This window comes from Lepisosteus platostomus, chromosome 5 (genome assembly GCF_059453375.1).
Source record: "Lepisosteus platostomus isolate fLepPlt1 chromosome 5, fLepPlt1.hap1, whole genome shotgun sequence".
Classification (NCBI taxonomy): Eukaryota; Metazoa; Chordata; class Actinopteri; order Semionotiformes; family Lepisosteidae; genus Lepisosteus; species Lepisosteus platostomus.
In genome coordinates this window covers 11,510,982-11,535,203 of record NC_142615.1, presented here as the reverse complement: position 1 = coordinate 11,535,203, position 24,222 = coordinate 11,510,982, and the positions used below count along the sequence as shown (strand labels likewise).

General features: G+C 47.1%; 4 non-coding genes across 4 annotated transcripts; all 4 read left to right on the top strand.

Annotated features, from left to right (window-relative positions):
* Window positions 1–10,701: 10,701 nt before the first annotated feature.
* On the top strand, window positions 10,702–10,774 carry trnav-cac (transfer RNA valine (anticodon CAC)). Its single transcript has one exon. It is a non-coding gene; the product is annotated as a tRNA-Val (tRNA).
* A 1,707-nt stretch (window positions 10,775–12,481) lies between these two features.
* On the top strand, window positions 12,482–12,554 carry trnaf-gaa (transfer RNA phenylalanine (anticodon GAA)). Its single transcript has one exon. It is a non-coding gene; the product is annotated as a tRNA-Phe (tRNA).
* Window positions 12,555–12,663: 109 nt separating this feature from the next.
* trnav-aac (transfer RNA valine (anticodon AAC)) lies at window positions 12,664–12,736 on the top strand. Its single transcript has one exon. It is a non-coding gene; the product is annotated as a tRNA-Val (tRNA).
* A 5,407-nt stretch (window positions 12,737–18,143) lies between these two features.
* LOC148663505 (5S ribosomal RNA) lies at window positions 18,144–18,262 on the top strand. The gene has a single exon (XR_015938123.1). It is a non-coding gene; the product is annotated as a 5S ribosomal RNA (ribosomal RNA).
* Window positions 18,263–24,222: the final 5,960 nt, after the last annotated feature.

Below are 24,222 nucleotides of genomic sequence, written 5' to 3'. Positions count from 1 at the left end.
ATGTCTAAAAATTCTGACACAGATGTGTGAGAGACAATGGAAAAGACTATCAAAATCCTGAACTTCAGGACATTGTACTGTACCGTTTTTTTTAAATACGACCCTCTGAACATGGCACGAGAGAATACATTGTCAAATGGTAAATGCAATGTTTGCTATATTTCTAGGGCCCTCCCTCCTGATTTTAAAATCATCTCATATTTCTGACATCAAGGTGTGAGACACAATATAACAGACTGTCAAAATCCTGAACTTCAGGACATTTTATGATACCATTTTAAAAATATGACCCTCTGAGCATGGCATGTGAGAAAATGGCATGTGAGAATGCATTGGGAAAAGGTGAATGCAATTTCTGCTGAATTGCTATTGCCCTCCCTCCTGATTACAAACTCGTCTCACAATTCTGACACTGAGGTGTGAGACACAATGTAACAGACACTATTAAATTGTGAAGTACAAGAGATTATACTGTTACGTTTTTTTTAATATTGACCCTCTGGCATGTGAGGACTTGTAGTCAACAAAATAGCACACATTCTGCCAATTTGCTTTGTCCCTCCTTCCTCGTTACCAAAACATCTTAGTATACCGACACTAAGGTAAATGTCTCTAAATCCAGAAGTTAAGTTGTCAAAGTATATCAGAGTCAACCAATACTGATCAGGTTCTGCTGCTGCTGAGCCCGCAGCCTTCACCATAAGGTCCAATTCCCCAAGCCTGTACCCTTCAGAAATTGCAGTATAGAATGAAAAAAAACTCTAATAGATATCGGCCACTGTTGGCGATTTTCCTTTAAGAGAGATAGATAATACTTTATTAATCCCGTAGGGAAACTGACAAATGATTCTCCAGAAATTTTACGGAGTGTATCACTTTCACTGAGACCGAGGAGTGTTAAGCTGTACATGAGTCTTTGTGGCTCGGTTGTTAACAAAAAGGGTGGTGGTTTGAGCCTTCCCAGGGACGCTATGAGCCTTTTAATGTACACACCCGTCTCACTTTACCTCCACGGCCGGTCTTGTACCGCAATCAAATACAGAGCCCGCAGGGGGCAGTAGGCTCGCAAATATAGCTCACTGTGTATATAATGAAGAAGCGGAGGTTAGTTTCTCATCTGCATGTTGCAGAGCCTTATGCAACTCGCAACAACAGTTGGGGTTTGATCCCTGCACGGGCTATTAGTTGAAAGACCATTGTAAATGACGTGTAACAGATTTATCCAGCTGGCTTTTATGTTTCATACTAAATTGCTATCTTGAAACCAAAATAATTAGAAATATGGAACACAACTGTTGTTCCCCATGAAGGAAAGCTGTTTTACACTGACGTCACTCCTTTTTATTTAATCCAGATTTTAAAAACAACTCCGCCCTATCAAAGGAAAATGTTACACAAAAGTTGGAAAGCACACTCTGAATCCATCTGTATATTTGATTTCCGCAATCCGTTCAAGGCTGCCTATGTTAATCGTAAGTGTATAGATTAAACATTTAATATATTGTTCAGTTTAAATCAAAATGCTTTACTACTACAAGAGAGAAGTATAGTATGGAGGATGCGACAAATGTGTGATTTCTAGGAAGAAAACTACTTTTCTTTGCGTTCGAAATTAATTCGAAACAATTGACACACAAACCCTTTGTCTTTTTTAAAGAGATTATATCTTTAAACAGACAAATGTATAAAATGTGTTTTTTTTACCTAGAGATTTTGGACAGGGGCGATGTATTACTAGTAGAGGCTGCTGACTAACACTGTACTGTCTGGAGATCAGCTCCATTTGCAATAAAAAAACATGCGTAACAAAGCTGGAGAGCAGCTGAACTTGTGCTCAGTAGTCAGTATGGTGCTGAGGGTTCAATACTGGTGTTGTTGTATTAGCACAAGCTGCACAGGCTCTGAATCAGACCATTTCAATTAGTCTGATCAGTGCAGGACAAGTTTGCCCATGTCACCCAGCTCTGATTCAAGATCGAGTTGCATCTTCAACATTTTGTTTTTGTTTCTGATCATAATTTTCTTTAGTTATGATCGATATTGAATTTTTTCTAAGTAAAACAAAACTAATCAAACATGCAGGCAGATTTTTGAAAAGTATTAGGAGTTGACAGGGCGCTCCTTCGGAATAGTCGTCAGAAAATGTGAGAAAAGGAAAGTTACGTAAACTCTCACACACAGCATTAAAGACTGGAATCTGGACATTAAAAAAACTAGCTGTCTCCCCGTCGGTAATCAAACCCCGGTTTCCCGCGTGACAGGCAGGGACACAAACAACTTTACTAACTAGGAGCGCTTGCTAGCTATTAGGAGGCATTTACTCTTAAATATGTTACTGTTTTGGTTTTCGACTTTAATTTTCCCGATACCAGTTTTTTTACAAAAGTAAAGGCACACGGCACATGTGTGGCACATCACGTCCGAGTTTAGTGACAACTACCTCAGAGATTGTAAGCTGGGTAGTTTCAGATCACTTTTTTTTAAAGGTTCAAGCAAACCCGAATACCTTTGTGTAATCGTTTTTCATAAAGTGTAATTGTATTATAGCATGTGCCCTTGATGGTTTTCTTGATACGTTATATGTGCTCTTGTTTGTATTGTATGTAGTTTTGTTGTTCAAATAAAACGTAAAAGACACAACTTTCCAGATGCGGCTGCTGTAAAAATAAAATGACATCAAGGGTGCTGTACGCAGAGGTCTGAAACCTGCTCCACAGAAGATCTTTATCCAGAGGTGTTAAAGAAGTCGAGATCTCGCCATGAGAGGGGAAGCATCTCAGAAAAAGCAGGTGCAGTCAGTTCCACGGTCATAACGCCACTAAGTCGGGCGACAAGAGCAAAACCCACCCGGCTTCCTCCAGGCAAGTAATGAGACAAAGAGACAGCACGCAGCGGGTCATGTGGCTGAGCGGTCTAAGGCACTGGATTAAGGCTCCAGTCTCTTCAGGGGCGTGGGTTCAAATCCCACCGCTTCCAGGTGCTTCTGTCGAGACCCCCTTTCAGCTGGCTTCAGACGGAAGGGAGAAAACTGCTTTTTGGCAGTCTCTCGAGAAACTAAGCAAAGTGTTTAAAGATACTTTCTCAGCTTGACATCAAGGCACAAAACAAAAACCTTCTTGCGTCCTCTCAACCCAAAAGCGCTTTGCCACTTTTTGCGTTATGCAGGGAACGACGTCTGCCCAGATCACTTTTGTGTCAATGCAAATCGTAGTGTGCCCTCCGTTTTAATGTTGGCTGTGCTGGCGTGCTGCTTCTGTCTGTGAAACTTGAATGTTCTGCTTCTTCACAACAAATCGTCGGCGGGGGTTGAGCTTGTTAAATCTTTGCGCATAGCGCTCCTTTGGAAGTACTTTGTCCAAGTTCAAAAGCGATCGTGGGATTTACTTCATGCGTGCAAAAAGCATGCCTCGCACGACACCTCTACATACCCGACCACCACTGCATCACACAGCTGCCAGCGCACCTCACCGTGCCACACAGCTGCAAGCGCACCTCACCGTGCCAGGCCACCACTGCATCATACAGCTGCCAGGGCACCTCACCGTGTCAGGCCACCACTGCGTCACACATATTTCAGCGCCATATATTTCATGGATATTATGGAATATAATGGATGGATATCTTAGTTATCTTTCTAGTTCACAGGTTTGCATGCATAATTTAATTTTGAAAGCCACTGAGACATCAGGTACTACTGTTGTATTTATGAAAAAGAAACAAAACAAAAAACATACTAACAACTGTGCCATCCTACTCCTTAGTTAATACATTTTATTATTCATCAACAGTTAACATTGTTAGCAAAATATTTTGAATTATATTTAACCCTATTTTTTCTTTAGTTTTGTATTTAACTTATTATATGATAGTCAGACTTAATGTATATTTGAACAATGAAAATATATTTTTACAAGATTTTACATTAAGCACTTAAAATTAATATGGTTAATAATAGTAAACTGTAAAATGCTTTAACAAGATCGGTTAAACTGCAAAGAAAATGCTTTCAGAGAAAATGTTTCAGGTGTGAAGAACATAGATCTCCAATGCAATTTCAACCAAACCTGTTCCCACACACCCTGCCCCCACTACCATTAGAAAATACACAAACATTTTAGCGTTTCATTCTGAGCAGAAGACCTTCACACCTGAAGAGTGCTGGCTGTGACGAATTAAACCGGTTTTACAGGTTTCAATCACAGACCATGTGACATGGGAGTCAGGAAACTAACACACAGCGCCACTGGATTTGATAACGCTATAAAAACGCTATAAAATAATGTGACTTTAACAGAACAAGTTTACAGCACAGTACAAAAATAAATGCTGACCATGACTTTAGAAGCATAAATTGCCTTACACTCAATTTAAACACAAGCTGTCTTTAGCCCTCTAAGCTAGTTCATACAGAAATGTAGAGATCCAGGCTCAGAACACACAGCTTCATTAGCGAATACATATGCAGGACAACTAGAGAAGACGTTTTACAGAGGATGGATTTTTAGAAACATCCCATCAGTGACATCACTGAAGTCAACTCCTAGGTACTGTAACTGTCGTGTGGATAGTTTCACAAGAATCAGACAAAGGTTTAAGCATCACTTGTTCTAGATAAAACTGCAAAAAAAAAAAAACAACAACCAATAATGTACTTCTTTGCGGCTCTGTTTGCCCAAATCATATATTCACAACGTGAAATCTAGAAAATAATATTACGTAACCAAAATCCGCAATATGGAAACAGAACCTGTGTAATTGTTGATAGATGATGTACTCGTAACATTTTTTCAAGATGAACTACAACATTTAAAAAATGACTTGTATGTACTTGATATCTCTAATCAATCCACAGGTCCCAGCACAAAACGAAACTAAAACACATACCGTTTCGCGCTTCTTATTAGTTGCTCAAAAAGTAATTTGACCGTATGAAATGCATAATATAAACCTAGAAACATATACGTGAGCAGTACTTAAGCACTGTAGTATCGGTGTTAAGACATACCTTTCAAATACTGTAAATCAAGTTAAAAATATCTCAAGACCGATTCTGGTCATAATGAAACCATGTTTCGTGTATGTTTTCTTTTTCATCTTGAAATAACTCATTTCTAAATACCTTTTTCACTGTTAACATCTTGCAGCAACTCTGCAACAAAATATACACTCTGACAGTTCATCCTGCTACCAACATTAAATAAAACAAATCTTAAGATTTCTATATTTATGTCTTTATTTAGTGGTTTCATTAGTGACAAAGGCTAAACTTTCTTGGAAAAATGTATTTTATATGTTGCGGAAAAAACTGACTTGCTTTAACAAAATATGTTTACAAATCCTTTCACCTGGCATTTTCGAAGTTAGAAATTATGGAACGCTCTGTTAAAAGCAAGGGAGTTTTTATGTCCGTTGCAGTTCTTTTGCAACATGAATATAATTATATCGTTATTAATTTCTTGAGATACGCAATTCCATATTATATTTCCTTTTAATCAAATTCTAAAAGTATGCTTGTTGACTCCGGTATCGCGTTAGTTAAAGACTTCGAAGCTTACAATGTTTAGGAAGAAATGGAATACTGGTGTGTATTTTTTTCTTTAAAGTACGGAGACCAGCCATATACTGTCTGTTTATGTTCCAAAATTAATATCGTTTATGGCCTTCACACGCGTTACAGTATGCTCCTATTCTTTTTATGCTCAGAAGAGCCCACACACTCAGCTCTTAACCCCAGTGTGCAGAAAGGGTCAAAACGTGTTTCTCAGCAGAAATAAACATGTTTCTGCAAGTTTGGTCAACCCCATGTAAGTTATGGGGCAGTAACAGCACACTTTTCAAAACGTGTTTTTCAGCCCGAAATAAACGCGTTTTTTCAGACAACTGAATCCCCATGTAATAATATTTCTCTTCAGTGGTAAATTAGATATGAATATTCAATACTTAAATGGGCACAGTTAAGACATTAAATATACATATTCATACTGTATACAGTACAGTTTGCATACGGTAATATGTTTATGTTACGCGATTAAAAAATAAATAAATAAAAATGAAAAGTCCAGCACCAGCTGGATTTGAACACACAACCTGCCAGTTGGTAGTCACGCACCTAGACCAGTGGGCTACAAGACAGCTCGCATGAACACGTAGGCGAAACAGCCCTACAGAGCCCTGTCGCAGTACATGGATATAATCATACCGTTATTAAATTCTTGAGATACGCGATTCCATATTATATTCCCTTTTAATCAAATTCTAAAAGTATGCTTGTTGACTCCGGTATCACGTTAGTCAAAGACTTCGAAGTTTACAATGTTTAGGGAGAAATGGAATACTGGTGTGTATTTTTTTCTTTAAAGTACCAAGACCAGCTATATACTGTATGTTTATGTTCCAAAATTAATATCGTTTATGGCCTTCACACGCGTTACAGTAAACTCCTATTCTTTTTATGCTCAGCTACTAAGATTTCCCTTCAGTGGTAAAATTCAATATCTACAACGGGCACAGTAAAGACGTTTACAGTAAGTCTTTCTACGACAGACCAACGGACCACGAGTGCCCCTGTCGGTCAACCAATCACGCACCGCGGTATTTTGCGTCATCACGCGTCACGATGCACGACGCCGTAGCCAATTACCTCCGGTACGTGTCTGTACCGCGCACTTTGAATGGCTGCATCTGTAAGGAGATTGGAAAATATAAGAGCGTCTGAAACGTATAAGTACAGTACAGGTGGACGTAAAAGTAGTTAGATAAACAGTTTTTGTATTTTTATACAATTAGTTGCAATAGTGGAAACAATTTGGATTTTTTCGAATGTCTCAAAACCAGACATGCTGAAACGCTGTAGGTTTAGAATCGAGACTGGGGAGAATAACGTCTTGTGAGAAGATCTGTTTACCTAACGATTAGATCCTGTAAATCCCTTGTAGCCTCCCTAAGTCTGTCCCAGTCCAGTGGATAAAAATGTATTGTTAATGGAGTGTTGGTTTCTCTGTTAGGGGATACTGGAGCACTACTGTCATGCTTGTTTCACTCCTCTGTTCAACAGTGTGCTATAGAGTAATGTATATGGGGAGACGGCAGGAAGCCACAGGAGTATTGGGGCAGCAGGTTTTACTTGCCGAGTACCAGATTTTAATGGGTGGTTTTATCCCAGATCTATTGGGTTGGAATATTATGCATTACAAAGAATGACTATCCAGAACAGGGTATCACGTGGCTTCAACTGACTGTGATCACTCAGTATGTTGATGGTATTCTGAGTTCTTCCCCTGACGAGGAAACCCACAAGTCTGAGTTGCTTCAGCTTTAGAGTGTCTAATATTAAGCAGTTATAATAAGGCCCTTTTGTGTCGAGCATTGTGGAATTTTAACAGGGCCAGGGTGCAATGTTTTTACGGGGTGAGCACAACTTTTAACAGATCTGCTTAAGGGGGGAGTGCAGTACAAGGACAAGATTGCCTTGGTTCCAGCAGCAAAAGCCGCCTGTAATAATTTGAAACAAGCTCTCTTACAGGTGCTGAGACTGGGGTTTCCTCAGATGGATCAACCATTCCTTTATATGTAAGTGTGGACAAAGGGTTACTGTATATGTATATAATGTATGTATTTGTTGCATGTAGGCCACAATTCTGGATGGCTATGGAGAAATAGGATTCTCTCACAACGGCAGGGACTCCAGTTAAGAATACTGGGCTTGTCTCTGAACTGATTTGTAGTTTTACAGCTGCCGACAGAAGCAGCTTGAGTAAGGTGTAAATAACACAATAAATAAAGAATTCCAGTAACTCAAGGTAACAACCATGCAGATGCAGATGCCAGACGAGCGGCACTGGGAGAGCGGGAGTCTGAGACCCCTGTGAAACCTCTATTGGGGAAAGGGGAGAATTCAGGTTGAGGGCTTTAATAGATGTTTAATAGTGGTTAGAACAAATGTGTAAAAATGTGGGGTTGTATAATGATGGGATGTGGACTGGCACATACCCAAGTGTATGACAAAGATGATCCCGTGGTACGGACTGCCCTTCCCCTTGGATACTGATCTAGGGGCATACTACACTGGGAAGGTGTGCCAGGCTGTAATTGCCTCACTAGGGGTAAGTTAGAAGTCACATTGCCCCCATCACCCACAGTCTGAAAGACCAACTAAGGAAATATCAACTGAAGGAACACCATGGGTAGATGCTCTACCTGCAGTCCTGTGCGGTTTGCGGGCTGGAGCAAACAGAACTGTGAGACTGAGCCCATTTGAGATCATCACGGGCAGCCAAAGAAACTCCCTGGAGGCCAAGTTTGGCTAACGCACTGATGAATTAACTAACTCTCTATTAAAGTATTGTAGGTTTGTTAACTGAAGCAGTGCACAGGGCTCGTGAACAGGTGCCGGACGCTTGGGGACCTCCAGTAGAGGTGAGACACGACCGGATACCTGGCGAGTGGGTGTAGGTGAAGAAGAGATACCCTGCCAGACGTTGCAATCCTGCTGGGAGGGACCATATCAAGTGCCACCAACTACTGACTGTGCCATCTGAGTGACAGGATGAGATCGCTGGATCCGCGTATCGCACTTTCACCGACCCACGGCACCAGAGACTGAGTGAACAGAAAGAAGGATGTTGTTACCGTTTCTGTGTCTGATGTTTCCTAAGACCAACAGTGTGCTTGTTAGGCCTGAGGAGCATTTCTGGGGATATGGTATCAATACATTCCGGGTGTTGGCATATCTATAAGCCAAAAAATTATAATCGGAGTTGGGTCAGTATTGCTGTTCCAAGATCCTGACGATAGATCTCCACATGGCTGAGGTCTGCGTTTGGGTCCTGGAGTAGGACTTTATGTATTTGTAGGATTAGGGTTGTTTTATATGTATAATTGTAACTATCACTTGTACAAAAACATCAATAACATATTGTTGTAACTGTGGAACACACAATGTCATGGTAATGCATGCCTGTACATCTAAAAAGGAAAGATCTGCCCTGACATTGTATGTGTAAAAATAGGCAGTCCTGACGTATGCCATATTTTATAAGGGGGGAATGAAGTAAGAGATAAGATGTAAAAAGGGTTAACTTAAGTCAGTTCTGCCTGAAAATTAGACTTCTAAGCAACAGGGGTTTATGGCAGGAAAGGGGGTTAACTGATAAGGATTCCAGATGCGAACAAGGAACCCCCTGGGGGCATAATCTTAGACTGACCATTTGGCCAGGGCCTCTTAACTGGCCAAATACCATGACCCCACCCCTTACCATAACATTGAATGACGTCTGAAGCAGCAAGCAAGGACTATATAACCTAAAAGTTTGTACCGGCACATCGAACAATACTTCGGTTTTGTTGTTTCTTGCGGGAAACAAGACTTCGGCTTTATTGTTCCTTGCATGCAATAAACTCATCTGTTTTACTTCATCTTGGGATCAAGAACCTTATTCCTTCTGTTACAACAGTACCAAACGCACGTTTCTTCTGTAACCGGAGCCGATCATTTGCAATTCGGCTGTGCCGACAGACCAGGACGAGCTCTGTCGGCTCAAAAGCAGCGCAGGACCTGCAAGTACAACAGAAAGATTAGCATCCAGCGGGGGCCTCTTAGTGAGCCCAAGATCTCATCAAGAATCGGCTCCAGCAACAGGGCTGGGCGCATTGTTCCATTTTCCGACCACTCTCGGTGTAAACAAGTCCCTCCTGGTCTCTGCTTGAATTGCACTTTCCTGCGTTTGCTTTGGTGTAAGTGGCTTCCCCTGCATGGGCGAATGTGAAGAAGATCCTTAGTAAGTCATTGAAGAAAACCGAGAAGAGGTCGAAGTGGCCTCTGTCGTTCATCAACGATCCAGTCAGGCAGTACTCCTCTGTAAAGCGCCGTTCGTTCACATCGATTGGCTTTTTCTTGCCTTCATTCGTGCAAGTAGTAAAAGCGGACGCCCCTATTCTGCCGTGACCCGGATTCAAACCGGGGTTGTTGCGGCCATAACGCAAAGTACTGACCACTATACGATCACAGCGAGTTACCGAGACACACGCGGCAGGGCGGAAAGGGCTGTGCTCTCTTCGTGTGACATAATTCGGAAAAGTCCTGACGTTGCATTTCAACTGAGCCCCAGTATACATCGACCCTTCGACACTCTGAGTGACAACTCTCTTGCGTGTTTTCTCATATTTATGTAGTTTCCTTGCATGATGCCGGGAACAGCATGGTTGTTCGCTGCCATATAGTAAGGCGGTTAGGGTTCCTGGTTTTCACCCAGGCGGTTCGACTCGGTTTTGCCTCCTGCTTTCCAAAAGATCAGCACCGTGTACGAAAGAGCAGCATTAAAACTACTCGAACGTGCAAAACGTGCGAGAAGAGGGGGCGCTTGTTTCCAACCGAAACTTCTCGCGTGTGAGACGAGCTGATCATCGCTGTGGGAGGGTTACTCTGGTAGACAGGGCTGACCTTCGGCAATAGGATTTATAGTCTCCAAGATGATATTTGCACTTTCTGGAGAGGCGTTTTTCTCCACTTCAGTAGCCCGATTTCGTCGATTGCGTGGAGAGGGCTGTAGAATGTGGCGCCGCCTTTCCTGCTCCGTCCATGACAGGCGTGCTGGTCTCTGGAGAGAGAGCACCGTCCATCAGTGCACTCCAATAAAGGCACTGGAAGCAGCTGAATCGCATTGGCGAAGCTCAGCACTGGGCCGCTGGGCACGTCTTACCATCGTTTCCATAGTGTAGTGGTTATCACGTTTGCCTCACATGCGAAAGGTCCCCGGTTCGAAACCGGGTGGAAACAGACATCTTTTGTCGCCAGGCACAAAAGGGGATTGGGGATTCGTCGAGCGCTGTGATCGAACAGACCCACTCACCTCTTAGTGTGGCGGAATCTGCACAGTGCATGTCACAGCGCATCCTGCTTTCACTTCAATGCGCGTCCTGATGTACCCCAGTCTCCCGCGTGACAGGTGGGGACAGGTGACAGGTCCTAACGAGGAAGACATCGCTCTCTCCGACCCCCGGCATCGTGTCCCGACCCACCGTGCTGGAAGCCGACGCGTGCTGTGATTCCTTTACGGAGCAGAAATGACAACCGAGGAGCCGAGAGATCATTTCAGCATTTCGCGTCTGAACGGAAAACACAAATGACCAACTCGGAATGACTTGCCTCTGACGCTTCTCAAAGCGTTCTTTGTGCATCGAACAGACCCACTCACCTCTTAGTGTGGCGGGATCTGCACAGTGCATGTCGCAGCGCTTCCTGCTTTCACTTCAATGTGCTTCCTGATGTCGAGTCGTGTGCCGTGCGGAGGCTCTGAAAGCGAGAGCAATGAAAAGGTGCACGACGCTGTGAAAGAAAACAGAGAAGTGAAAGGCAGTCATTTCTCTAAGGAGGTGAAAGAAAAGCTACTCCCCGTCGGGGAATCGAACCCCGGTCTCCCACGTGACAGGCGGGGATACTTGCCACTATACTAACGAGGAAGACATCGCTCTCTCCAACCCCCGGCATCGTGTCCCGATCCAGCATGCTGGAAGCCGACGCGTGCTGTGATCCCTTTACGGAGCAGAAATGACAACCGAGGAGCCGAGAGATCATTTCAGCATTTCGCGTCTGAACGGAAAACACAAACGACCAACTCGGAATGACTTGCCTTTGACGCTTTTCAAAGCGTTCTTTGTGCACGACGACTGCGCCGCCTAGCAGATACAAATGGGTTGTACAACTTTGAACTAGCAAATGGAAGAGGGCTAAGCCCCCTCTCTTTTAGCCCAGGTTCGATCTGTCTCCCAGAATCACCAGGGCGCACACACACACACACCCGTGCCGTTGAAGTGCTCTGCTTCATTTCTAAGGGCAACTCAACATTCACTCCTACCCCGAGTGCAGAAAAGACAGCATCCACAGCAACAACAGCTCAGGTCTCTGCACAGGAGCTAAGCTGCCCTCATCTCCTCTGCTCTGCGGCTCCTGCGGAGTGGAGTCCTTCCTGGAGCCGTGTTTGCAGGCAGCGGCTCCCCGCGCCCTGTCTGTGCGTCGTGTCCAAGAGCTCCTGGGAGGAAGAGAGAGCCCTCCCACTCGGGGGCTTTTCCACGGTCTGTGTGAGGAGGGGCGGGTGTGTCCAGTAGCTTATCGAGCGGAAGCCTGGGGCGGCGGAGAGCTGTGATCGTGCAGACCTTGAGGTGTCACCTCTTTGTCTGCTTTCCTGCCCCCCCTCCGCCCAAGCTCTGCTCCAAAGTAGCCCGGCAACCCCTCACACCTGCACGTGTCACAACCTAAGGTGCGGTCATGAGACACCCATGGGGTGTCGTTCTGTTCTTGCTAATTGTTTCCTGCCCGTCGCAGGCAGGAGTCCATGCGAGGAAGATGCGCTGGACAGAGCTCAGAGGGCGCAGCTGGGTGGCTTTCCTTCTGAGTGACATTCCTGCAACACTCTCCCGCTACTCTTGGTGCGCTCATGCCACAACACAGGAAGGCTGGAGCAGGTGGCTGTGGGCTTAGCGCACCGCCGAAATAGCTCAGTTGGGAGAGCGTTAGACTGAAGATCTAAAGGTCCCTGGTTCGATCCCGGGTTTCGGCATTTTGTTTCATCGCGCCCTTTGTTCCTCTCTCCAGCACCCCCTTCCTAAAGTGACGCGTCCCTTTCTCAGCCCGAAACGCAAGCGAGACACCAGCAGCAGTCCCTGCAGGTTTCCGTAGTGTAGCGGCTATCACGTTCGCCTAACACGCGAGAGGTCCCCGGTTCGAGACCGGGCGGAAACAGCCTCGTGTTGCACGCTCCTGTACTTCACAGAGGTCTTGAGCAACCGGTCATTTGTTCCCAATGTATTTCCGGTGCCTTCGTGCACTCTTGTACCAAACGCACGTTCCTTCTGTACGCGTAGCCGATCATTTGCAATTGGGCTGTGCCGGCAAACCAGGACGAGCTCTGTCGGCTCAAAAGCAGCGCAGGACCTGCAAGAACAACAGAAAGATTAGCATCCAGCGGGGGCCTCTTAGTGAGCCCAAGAGCTCATCAAGAATCGGCTCCAGCAACAGGGCTGGGCGCATTGTTCCATTCTCCGCCCACTGTCGGTGTAAACAAGTCCCTCCTGGTCTCTGCTTGAAATGCACTTTCCTGCGTTTGCTTTGGTGTAACTGGCTTCCCCTGCATGGGCGAATGTGAAGAAGATCCTTAGTAAGTCATTGAAGAAAACCGAGAAGAGGTCGGAGTGGCCTCTGTCGTTCATCAACGATCCAGTCAGGCAGTACTCCTCTGTAAAGCGCCGTTCGTTCACATCGATTGGCTTTTTTTTTGCCTTCATTCGTGCAAGTAGTAAAAGCAGACACCCCTTTAGGGAGCCTGTCAGCACCCGGCGTTTTCCCCTTCTGTAAGCTCTCCATAGCCTCTCAGCTCTTCTACTGTCAAATCCCCCTCAAGTACTTCCCTATCTTCTTCACTCAAAACGTTTTCTAGCTTTGAGGTAAAAAAATGAATTTCTTCATCCTTTACCTCTGTAGAGCTGTACAGTCTTGAGTAGAAGTGTCACGCCCTCTGCAGCCAGAGGGCGGTCCTTCTCTGTCCTGTCCCTAGTTTCTGGTCTGCTGTCCTTCCTGTCCCTCTCTTTCCCTTGGCTAAAAATTTCAGGGTCTTGCACTCTGTCCTCGCTCAGCACTGACGTTCGGATGTCCTGAGACCCGCCTAGCACCAGGGCGCCCCACGTCCGCTCCCTGAGGGCACAGGTTTCTATACGGCATTCCTGAACTCTTTGCACTAATGAGCCCGGGCCTTTTTCCCGTATCGCCGCTAAGCATATGGGTCTTTTTCCGCCCTCCTGCTCCCCACGGTTAGTCCCCTTGGACGTCCGTGACAAGAAGGCCTCGATGCAGGAGAGGATAGCACTCGGCTCTGTTCTCTCTCTTCCCTCCTCATCAACTACACTTTCCATGACAGACTTGGAGCCTACCACTTTCCTGAAAAAGAAGCAAGTACACTTCTCATTTTCTTCCAAGAACTGCACTCTGCTTCTTAACAGCACTCCTCGACTACTTTCTTCCGCTATGCTCCGGACATCCTTTTTTAAAAGGGTGATATCCTCGAGCACATCGAAGCCACTGTCTCGTGTAGAGACGCTGCAGCTGCCTCTGTTTCCTGGCTAGCACTCTTCTCCGTCTGGCAGCAGCCTTCCTTCCCTCATCCATGAAAAAGGCCTTTGTCCTCACCTTCACCTCCTCCCACCACTCTCCTACTGACTCGTACAGACACTGCAAGGACAGCCACTGTGATAGTTTCTCCTTGTAGCGGGATACTACCCCCTCATTCTCTAGCAGCTTTGTGTTGAGTTTCCAGAGGCCTGGGCCAAAGACAGTCCCACCATGGAGTTCCACTCTACACCCTAAAGCCTGATGATCTGAGAAGAAGACAGGGTGAAGAGTGACCCCAACAACTTTCACTCTCTCTGAGACAAAGCAATAGTCAATTCTGGAGCTGCTATTCCTCCCTGACCATGTATATCCTGCTATTGTGGGATATATACATCTATATGTGTCTGAGAGTTTAAAGTCTTGAACTAAGTTTTGCAGGGCCAGTGAGCTGGAATCCAATTTTATCGGAGAGCTAGACTGCCTATCTGTGTGCTCTAAGATACAATTAAAATCCCCTCCCACTATCACGTCTGTGCTACATAACAATAGGGGAGAGAGTGCTTTGAGTAGCTCCACCCTTCCTCCAACGTCAGTAGGACAATACACATTGATTAGCCGCAGGTTAACGGTCCCCCATTCCACATCCACACACAGCAACCTGCCATCTATGACCCTCTGAATACTTTTCAATTTGAAAGCCCATCCTTTGAAAAGAATGGCCACGCCAGAGGTTCTGTTGTTATTGTCCCCTGACCAATCAGAAGGCCCTTTATCCCACCTATCTTCAAAGCTTTTATACCTCTCTTGATTTACTTCTTTTTCTTTTTCTTCTTACCAATTTCCTGCCAGCCATCCTCTGAATGAGCCTTCATCAGGGTGGCAGCAGTAATAGCGTTCACGGAGTCCATTTCAGGGAAGGGGGTAGAGGGAGGGGTGCAGGGGTTCCAGCTGTCCCCATCACCATGCTCTCCTTCCTCCTCGCTCGGGGAGAAAACAGAGTCATTTTTCCTTTTCCTCAAGTCCAGCTCCTGGGAGCACTGAGGGGAAAGGGGTGCAGCCGATGCACCAGTCTCCTCTTCCCCCTCACCCACCAGCTGCTGCAGATCCTCCGTGATGGACTGGATGGAGGAGAGGAGGGCATCTGTAGGACTTGCAGAGTCTGAGAAAAGCAGCTCTGCTGAATCCTGGGTATCCTCGCTGGACCCGCTTCACCGGGGGGCCCCACACTGGCCCTCGTTCTGAGGAGCAGGAGTGGGGGAGGGGTCCTCGCTGTTCTCGGGGGTTTTCAAACCCTCGTGCTTGTCTGGTGCAGTCTGCAGTTGTGGGGGCGTAGTGGATTTCTCTTCCACCGGCCCCGGAGCCACAGCAGGACTGATCCTGGCTGGAGGCTGAGAGTCTTTGTCCAACAAGGGTTCTTTGTTTGACTTGTTATTTGCTTTGGATTTTCAGGCCGGTTTGGCTGAAACAAGCACTGCCTCATCCTTTCTCATTTTGAGTTTATTGGCGTAGGCGTGAGGGCAGTTCTTAAAAACGTGTCCTTCCGAGCCACATAAATTGCAATTTGGCAGCATTGAACAGTCAGAGGATAAATGTCCCTGTTTGCCACAGGTCTTGCAGCATTTCACAGTGCAGGACAATGCCAGGTGTCCCACAGCACCACAGCGCTGACACACCTTTGGTTGTCCCACATAAAAAACATAGCCATTGCAGGTGCCCAGCCGGATTGTAGAGGGCAGGTGCCTTAAGCCTCCATTTACATTGTCCGGTAGCAAACGAACCTCGAATTTCCTTGCCTCCTGTTTTTATACTGTCAACATCTCTAACCTCAGTTCCATGGTGGACGGTGCAGTACTGGTTAAGCCAGGTTTGAATGTCCTCCGTCTTTGCCAGATTCGAGAACATAACAACATGCACTGTTTTCCTCTCTCTCTGTGTCAGAGGCTGCAAGTTGATCTTCTCAAGGGCAGGAACTTTCCCTCTTTTTGCCTCAAACACATCCACACATCGTTCAAACAGAGAATAGGTAGCAAAAACAACCTCAAATGCTTTCTGACCTGGGAGAGCGAAGATGAAATCCAAGTGCCGAGGTTCAAAGCCAAGTTCCTTCTGCAACACTTTTCTACTGAACTGCATGCGATCCATGAAGAGGTCATCCAAAACCTCAAAACGCACAGCATTCTTGCGGGATCCAAAAGTTGCCATTTCGTAAACTGCAAAACAAACACTGCTTCCACAAAACAAGCAAACAATCCAACTACTCCACCTACAGGATGATCAAGGTATCTCCACTGCCAGGTAAGTATAAGTTATATAAGGCCCTGCAAGCGGCCCGGACCCACAGCACAAAGTGCGCAGCCTAGCCCAGCTCCTCGCCCCGCACGCCACTGCCTCCTGCTGGGCCCACTCTTTCGCACACTCACACGCCACACTAACACTCAAAAGGGTGGGCAAAACGAGAAAACGAGCACGCCGTTTCCTACACATCTGCAGTCGCCAATGCGCATTCGCTGCATGTCCCGGGATGCAATTCGGCCTCATTTGCATAACACCAGACCCACAAATCGCTACGCAGGCTCGCGTCGTGCGCCTGCCACGCACCGAACAAACACTGGAGCCTTTTCAGCAATTTCCAAAAAATGGGCCTGCTCGCCTGCCCACAAGGCTCCGTCTCTTACCCGCTTTCCAGAGCCTGCTGCCTTCTGTGCTGTTCTCTCGGCACCACTGCAGCGCACACAACACGCTCCGCCGCAGGGAAGGCTCGCTCCGTGTGCACACGTCCTTTCAATGCCAGTTCAACAAGTGCTCCGCATTAGCGGCGTCAGGGCTCCGGCGTGTCACACCTCACCTCGCACAGCCCCCTCTTCGAATGTCTGGTGCTGGGCATGCCCCACTCTCCTCCACCTTATCTTATCGCGTGTGACCACCGACAATGGCCACAATGTCGGGGAATGGCACCTGTAAAGTGTTAATTGGGGCACAGGAACAGCCCGTCTCGTCCTGGGGGCCGGCTTCAAAGACAATAAAGCAAACACAGCGTGGCGGGGGAAGAAGACGACACGACACATGCAGGTACATTCAGCTCCGGCGGGAACGAGTCATTTGTCGGTCTTTTCAAGTGCTGGGAGCCGAGTAATCCTTCGCTTGTATCGTTTCTCCCCTGTGACTAGATCTCACCCTGCGACTCTCGACTGGGCTCACCCACGGCAGCCCAGCAGGTGTGAGCCTAGCCGGCACCCGGATGGGAGATTCCCCCCGGAAAAGCTCAGGTTGCTGCTGCTCCTGCAAGAGGTGTGACTGGGACCAGTAGGGAGCGCTCACCCTGCGGTTTGTGTGGCTTTCTTATGCCCCAGCATCCTGATGGCGACCCTCCTTGGCCATTAAGAAATCCCAGGGCGTCTCTCAAAAAGAGCCGCCGGGGGTGTCACTCTGGTGTTAGTGTTCCCCTTTACCAATCAGTCGGGGTCTCCTCCTAATCCCCGTCTCTTATGTAACAATCAATGACGAGGCCCCCCTGTCCCGCGATATTGTATTTGTCCCCTGGCCGCTGGCTGGCGCCGTGAGATTTAGTACTCGCGCAAGAGAGCGCGAACGCGGTCCCCTGCCCCCCACAAAGTGTGCGCTCCAGGTTCCCTCTCGGGGCTCTGCAACACAGCGGAAAGGCAGCGAGAAGGAGCCTCTTGCTCTGACGCCGCAAGGCCACAAGAGGGCGGAGGTGCAGAGCGCCCGGCCGACATGTTGGACTGGTGTGCTTTATGTGCTGAAATAAACACGCGACAGCCCAGAAATGTTTTGAGTGCTGTGCACTGGAGGTTTTTGTCTTGTGAAGACTTGCCTTGTGCTCCTCCAAGCAGTTTGTTTGTTCTCCTCCAGTGCGGGACAAGCCAACACAAGGGAGCACATTCGCCAACATCCAGGTACGCAATGTGATTTGGAAAGCAGCTCCTTTCCAAAGAGTTGCACACGAACGATCCTTCAGTCCCGCTCGGGGGGCACGGAGCCCCAGCCACACACAGCTTCAAGTAGCGAGTCAGGCACCATAGCTTTCGCTTGTGGCCACACCACCCTGAATGTGCCCGATCTCGTCTGATCTCTGAAGCTAAACAGGGATGGGCCTGGTTAGTACTTGGATGGGAGACCGCATGGGAATACCAGGTGCTGTAAGCTTTTAAGCGCAGGAGGCGCCCTATCCCCGCTCGCTCGCTCATTCCCCTGTTCACACGTGCAGTGCGGCTTGTCCGTCTGTTTATTTGTCAGCTTTGGCGAGACACGGGTGCTTGTGTATTAGCGTGAGCGTTTTTTATTCTGATCATGAACAGTTTTACAAGTCCGCAAAGGATCGAGGAAAGGTTTATCGCCAGCTGAAAAGAGACACAGCGCTTCGGCTGTGGAGACTTGTTCGGCTGGCGTTCGGGGAGTCGCGTTTTTCAGAATTGTATTGAGATCGTTTTCCACAGAGCTCAGATGTCAAAGCACAGCAGCAGCTCTCCACAGCGATCCTCTATAGCGCCCTTTCAGCTCCGTCCTCATTGGAAGGAAGCAAGAGTGAAAGGCTGAAGTGAAATAGAGCGGGGACGAAGGCAGTGAAGAGAGAGAACGTGGGAAGAAGAGAAAAACGCAAGGGAAAAAAACCAGCGTCGTAAAAGAGGTGACGGAGCTGTCCTCTCTATAAGAAGGAGAAGAAGAAGAGGATTTGTTTGTCTTTAGTAAGACTTTGTTTTTTGTGAATTTTTGTGTTTTTTTTGGTGTTTTTTGTTGATTTTTGAAGCCCTCCCCTTCAGCCTAGCTCTGTTTGGGGAGGGGAGAGACTTTTGTTTTTTTTTTTGTTGCTTTTTTGTTGCTTTCTGAGTCCTGTTTGTGTTTTAATGGAAGGAAAAAACATGGAGGCAGAGAATGTTATTGTAGTGGAGGAGGAGAGTGGTGTAGGAAAGAGAAGGATGAGGAATTCGGACCGACCCCCCCGGCGGCTTTTTGCAAGGGCGCATACTGTTGTGGTGGATGTGAGCGGCGTGGAGAAACCGTCTGCGGGTGCTATTATTGCAGCTGTGCACGGCGTCTGTGGGGAGGGCTCTCTTTTTGCCTGCCACCCCCGGACGCCAAAAGAGTTTGAACTGACTCTGGACTCAAAGGAACATGCAGACGCGGTGGCTGTGGGGCTGGATGTGCAGGGCACACCCTGCTACTGCCGCTGGCTGGAGCGGAAGGAGGTAGTGGTGTCCTTCCTCCATTTCCCGGCATATATCTCAAACGAGACTATCAAGGAGAAGCTGAGTAGCTGGGGGGTGAGAGTGATTTCGGACATCAGGATGCGCCACTACCCTGGGACCACCATTGCTGATGGCATGAGGTTTGTTCGGATTCGCTTTCCCGAGCATGTACAGATGCAGCCATTCAAAATGGGTGAGGTATTTCGCGGCATACCCCGGTGGGCGTGTCGCGGTATCACGCGGTATCACGCAGTTCACGTGTGTCACGTGACTAACTATCCGGCGTCGCCTTGTAAAACCGCCAGGGGGAGCTTAACCTCTCATGTACAGCATTTGAGCCTTTAATTTTGAACTGTGTATTACAGCATGTTAATCATCAGTCATTAAAATGTTGGTATATTTTATGAAAGCAAGATTGCTCAGTTGGACAAAAGTACACAACCTACCTTTATCAGAAATATATATGCATCAAAGCCTTTACTGAAGATATTACTAATAGTATTAATAATGGATGACCTTGGACAAGCTGTATACTCAAAGTATAATTTCTTTAGCACATTTGTACAAGCACTTGGAATCTGTCCAAGCCATACTTTGTCAGGCATTTTGTTTTACTTCAACGGGCATAAAAACTTCCTTGCTTTTAACAGGGCGTTTCATAATTTCTAACTACGAAAATGATTTAAAATGCGACACCTATCATGAAAAGAAAAAAATACACACCAGTATTCCATTTCTCCCTAAACATTGTAAGCTTCGAAGTCTTTAACTAACGTGATACCGGAGTCAACAAGCATACTTTTAGAATTTGATTAAAAGGGAATATAATATGGAATCGCGTATCTCAAGAAATTAATAACGATATAATTATATTCATGTTGCAAAAGAACTGCAACGGACATAAAAACTCCCTTGCATGGTTTCATTACGACCAGAATCGGTCTTGAGATATTTTTAACTTGATTTACAGTTTTTGAGAGGTATGTCTTAACACCGATACTACAGTGCTTAAGTACTGCTCACGTTTATGTTTCTAGGTTTATATTATGCATTTCATACGGTCAAATTACTTTTGAGCAACTAATAAGAAGCGCGAAACGGTATGCGTTTTACTTTCGTTTTGTGCTGGAACCCGTGGATTGATTAGAGATATCAAGTACATACAAGTCATTTTTTAAATGTTGTAGTTCGTCTTGAAAAAATGTTACGAGTACATCATCTATCAACAATCACACAGGTTCTGTTTCCATATTGCGGATTTTGGTTAGGTATTATCAAATCCGATGGCGCTGTTAGTTTACTGAGTCCCATGTCACATGGTCTGTGATTGAAACCTGTAAAACTGGTTTAATTCATCACAGCCAGCACTCTTCAGGTGTGAGGGTCAAGGGGACAAGGGGATCGTGAGCTGTGTCTAGGTGAATGGTTCCCTCACAAGCTTCTTTCCAGTGACCTTGCCTGGGGGCACCGCCACCTCGTTGATCTACCAATATGCTGACGACACCAGACTGACGTTGGCGGAGATCTCGGCCATTTTAGAGGTGGTGCAGGCCTACTGCGCTGCCTCGGGCGCCAAGGTAAACTTGGAGAAGTCTGAGGTCATGCCGGTGGGGAGGGCAGACCTTGCCCCGCTCTTCGGCTACCCTTTCAGGGTTGAGACGGGTCACCTGAAGGTCCTTGGCGTCTACATTAACGCTGATGAGCAGGCCACTGGGCTTCTCCTGTGGAAGGAGAAGCTCATTAAGATGAGGGCCAATTAAATCGGTGGAGACACAGGTCCCTGACCCTAAAGGGAAGGGTCCTGCTCGTTAACACACTGTGCCTGTCCCTCTTGTGGTACCCATTGTCTGTGATGCCTCTTCCTGAACGGGTAGAGAATGAGATTAGGCAACTGGTGGTTGGATTCGTGTGGGAGGGGAAGCCTCCGCGGGTCACTCATGACATCCTTATTGGGGAAATCTCCAGGGGTGGGCTGAAGCTGTGTGATGTAGGCCTGAAGCTGAAAAGCTTTAGGCTGAAAGTAGTGAAGAAGTTCCTTGACCTGGATAATGTCAGCATTTGGAAGATTGGTATGGCAAGCTACCTCGAGACTTGCGGGGGCTTGGGGCAGGAGACCCTCCTGGTGAGGCTCACTCCGGGGTTGATAAAACATCTGCCCTCCTTTTACAGGGAGGTCCTGCTGGCGAGGGGGTAGTTCATGTCCCAGCATGTCTCCTACACGCCGGAGACCCGGGCCCAGCTTCTGGAACAGCCTCTGTTCCTCAACCCCCTGCTGGTGTCTCGATGGAACAGGCAGCTCTACGGGGCTGGCATATCCAAGGTCAAGGATCTTCTTTATGAAGTAAAGGACGGATTTCTGCCCACCCAGGCTATTGTCGACGCTGTGCGAGAGGTCGACGACGAGCTGCCTGTCAGTAAGATCCGTCAGGATTACGAGCAGCTCAAACTCGGTCTCCCGGACAGTTGGCTGGAGAAGCTCCATCTACAAGACGGGGCAGCAGGCCCGGGCTGGCCGGAGCTGAGGGTGAAGTGGGGGGACCGTGGGGTGGACCTCCTGGGGTGCACCACCAGCATGTTCTACAGGCTGATGATGGCGAAACGCTTCAGAGTGCCGGTCTCAGAGGTGTTCTGGGGTAAGATCTTCCCCCAGCTCGAGCCAGGGCGTACTTGATGGTTCTGCTGGATTGTCTGTTTCGCTCTGTTCGAGGAGCTGTTCTTGACGGGGTGCCCTAGAAAGAGCTGTTCCTCTTTGGGTACCGCGGGTCTGAGGGGGGGGGGGGTTAATGCCATTTTAGTGAACCTCCTCCTCAGCCTAACGAGGACAGCTGTCTGGGAGAGGAGGAACCTCATGATGTACAATGGCCTGAAGCCAGACCTTGTCAGGCTGTACATTGCCAGGGTGAAGGGCTGCTTCTCTTTCAGCCTGGACTACTGCAGGGCTGAAAGGCAGATGGCCGACTTTCGCAGGATCTTCTTAAACAATAACATCTTTGTGGACCTGCGGGAGGAAGGCTTGTACTTCCGGCTCTGAGATGGGGGTGTCTTTGAACAAAAGACACAAACGGCTCCACCCTTTTCCACCCCTGAATAGAATTGGACAGATGAATAGCATTTAATTCACATCGAATAGCATTGGTCCCTGACTAGCATTGGTGAAGCTCAGCAGTGGGCCACTGGGCACAATTTCCCACCGTTTCCATAGTGTAGTGGTTATCACGTTAGCCTCACACATGCAATGTCCCCAGTTCAAAACAGAGCAGCTTTTTTTGTTGCCACGCACACTGTTTGGGGATTCGCCTATGCGCTGTGATCGAACAGACCCACTCACCTCTTAGTGTGGCGGGATCTGCACAGTGCATGTCGCAGCGCTTTCTGCTTTCACTTCAATGTGCCTCCTGATGTCGAGTCGTGTGCTGTGCAGAGGCTCTGAAAGCGAGAGCAATGAAAAGGTGCACAGTGCTGTGAAAGAAAACACAGAGAAGTGAAAGGCAGTCCTTTCTCTAAGACGGGGGTAAAGTTAGCTTGAAGTTCGAAAACGATTTTGGCACGCCTGTAGTGCTTTCGGGAAATCTCTTAGAGTTACAAAAACACTTGCTTTGTGTATAAAATGCATTGTGAATGCTTTCTCAGCCTTCACTTTGTCATTTTTATGACTTTTTTTTACCACGCTCAAATATTGTTTTGTCCATATCTTCACAATGGAAGCACAGAACGTCTTCAAACCAAATGCATTTAAAAGACCACAACTTCTGGAAATTTCCACATTCTCTACATCAAACTTTCAGTGAGCTAATTTAGTTTTTCATTGATGCATAATTATGCACTAACTGGAACCCGGGGGACCGCTGTGTGCACATGTTCACAATGCGAGAAATACTGTTCAATACGGCTTCATGCGAAAAACCCGTATATTACCTTAGGAAGCAGAACAGTGCAGTCTCCAATTACCCAGACTGTAAGATGACAAGATGAGTTGATGGAAAGAGCACAAAAGTTCAGCTCGTACAATAGGCAACGAAGGTCCCAGCGTCATCATCGCACTTGAAAGGACTGCCTTGCAGACCAAGGGCAGTGGGCAGTGCCCGGTAAGAGGGGCAGAGGCGGTAAGACGTGATGCCGAGAAGCATGAACCAAGGGGGATGAGCTCAAATGGTAGAGCGCTCGCTTAGCATGCCAGAGGTAGCGGGATTGATGCCCGCATCCTCCAGGTCTGAGTTTAGAGCTCCAGGAGCCTGGTGCTCTCATTTAGCCTCTGTGACTTCTGACAGGTGCTCCTCCATTGCGGAGAGAATGTCCTTCAATTGTCAAGCGTTGAAGGGCCACACCTCCTTCCCAACCTCAGTCTGCACTGAGTGCGTCTCCGGCATTTTCTCGTCCAATTTGTCAGCTTAGCAAGTGAAAAGTATATCCGAGTGAAAACAGTGCTGATAATACTCTCAGGAATTGTTAGAAGACGTGCTTTTGATCATCGATTGCTTAACAATCACATTCGTTCGACTTGAGCAATCAAGCTCGTAGTTTTCCTTCAAATCTTGAAAGCTCTCAGTGAGAACATCATAGGCTGCAGGACGCCCCGTAACTTGATTACTTCAACAGAAAGAAGAGCAGACAGCTCCACAAATATGCGAGGCGCAGAGAGCGCAAGGCGAGCCGCACACGTTTCGGAGGCTGAGAGAGGGCAGTTCTTGCTTCTGCATTTCCCAAGTAAGGACGCATGACAACAAGCGATCGCGGTGCTCATCTACGACATAGTGGTGATGAGTTTTCAGTACGTGTTCTTTTGAACGAGCAATGAGGTTGCCGCCTCGGACAGCTGACTGCACGCTCTCATTATGCCACGTGATGAGAATTCACCAGGCTCGTTCAGTCATTAGTCACATTCCATCGTTTGCCATAAGCAGATGCTGCGAAGTGATGTGG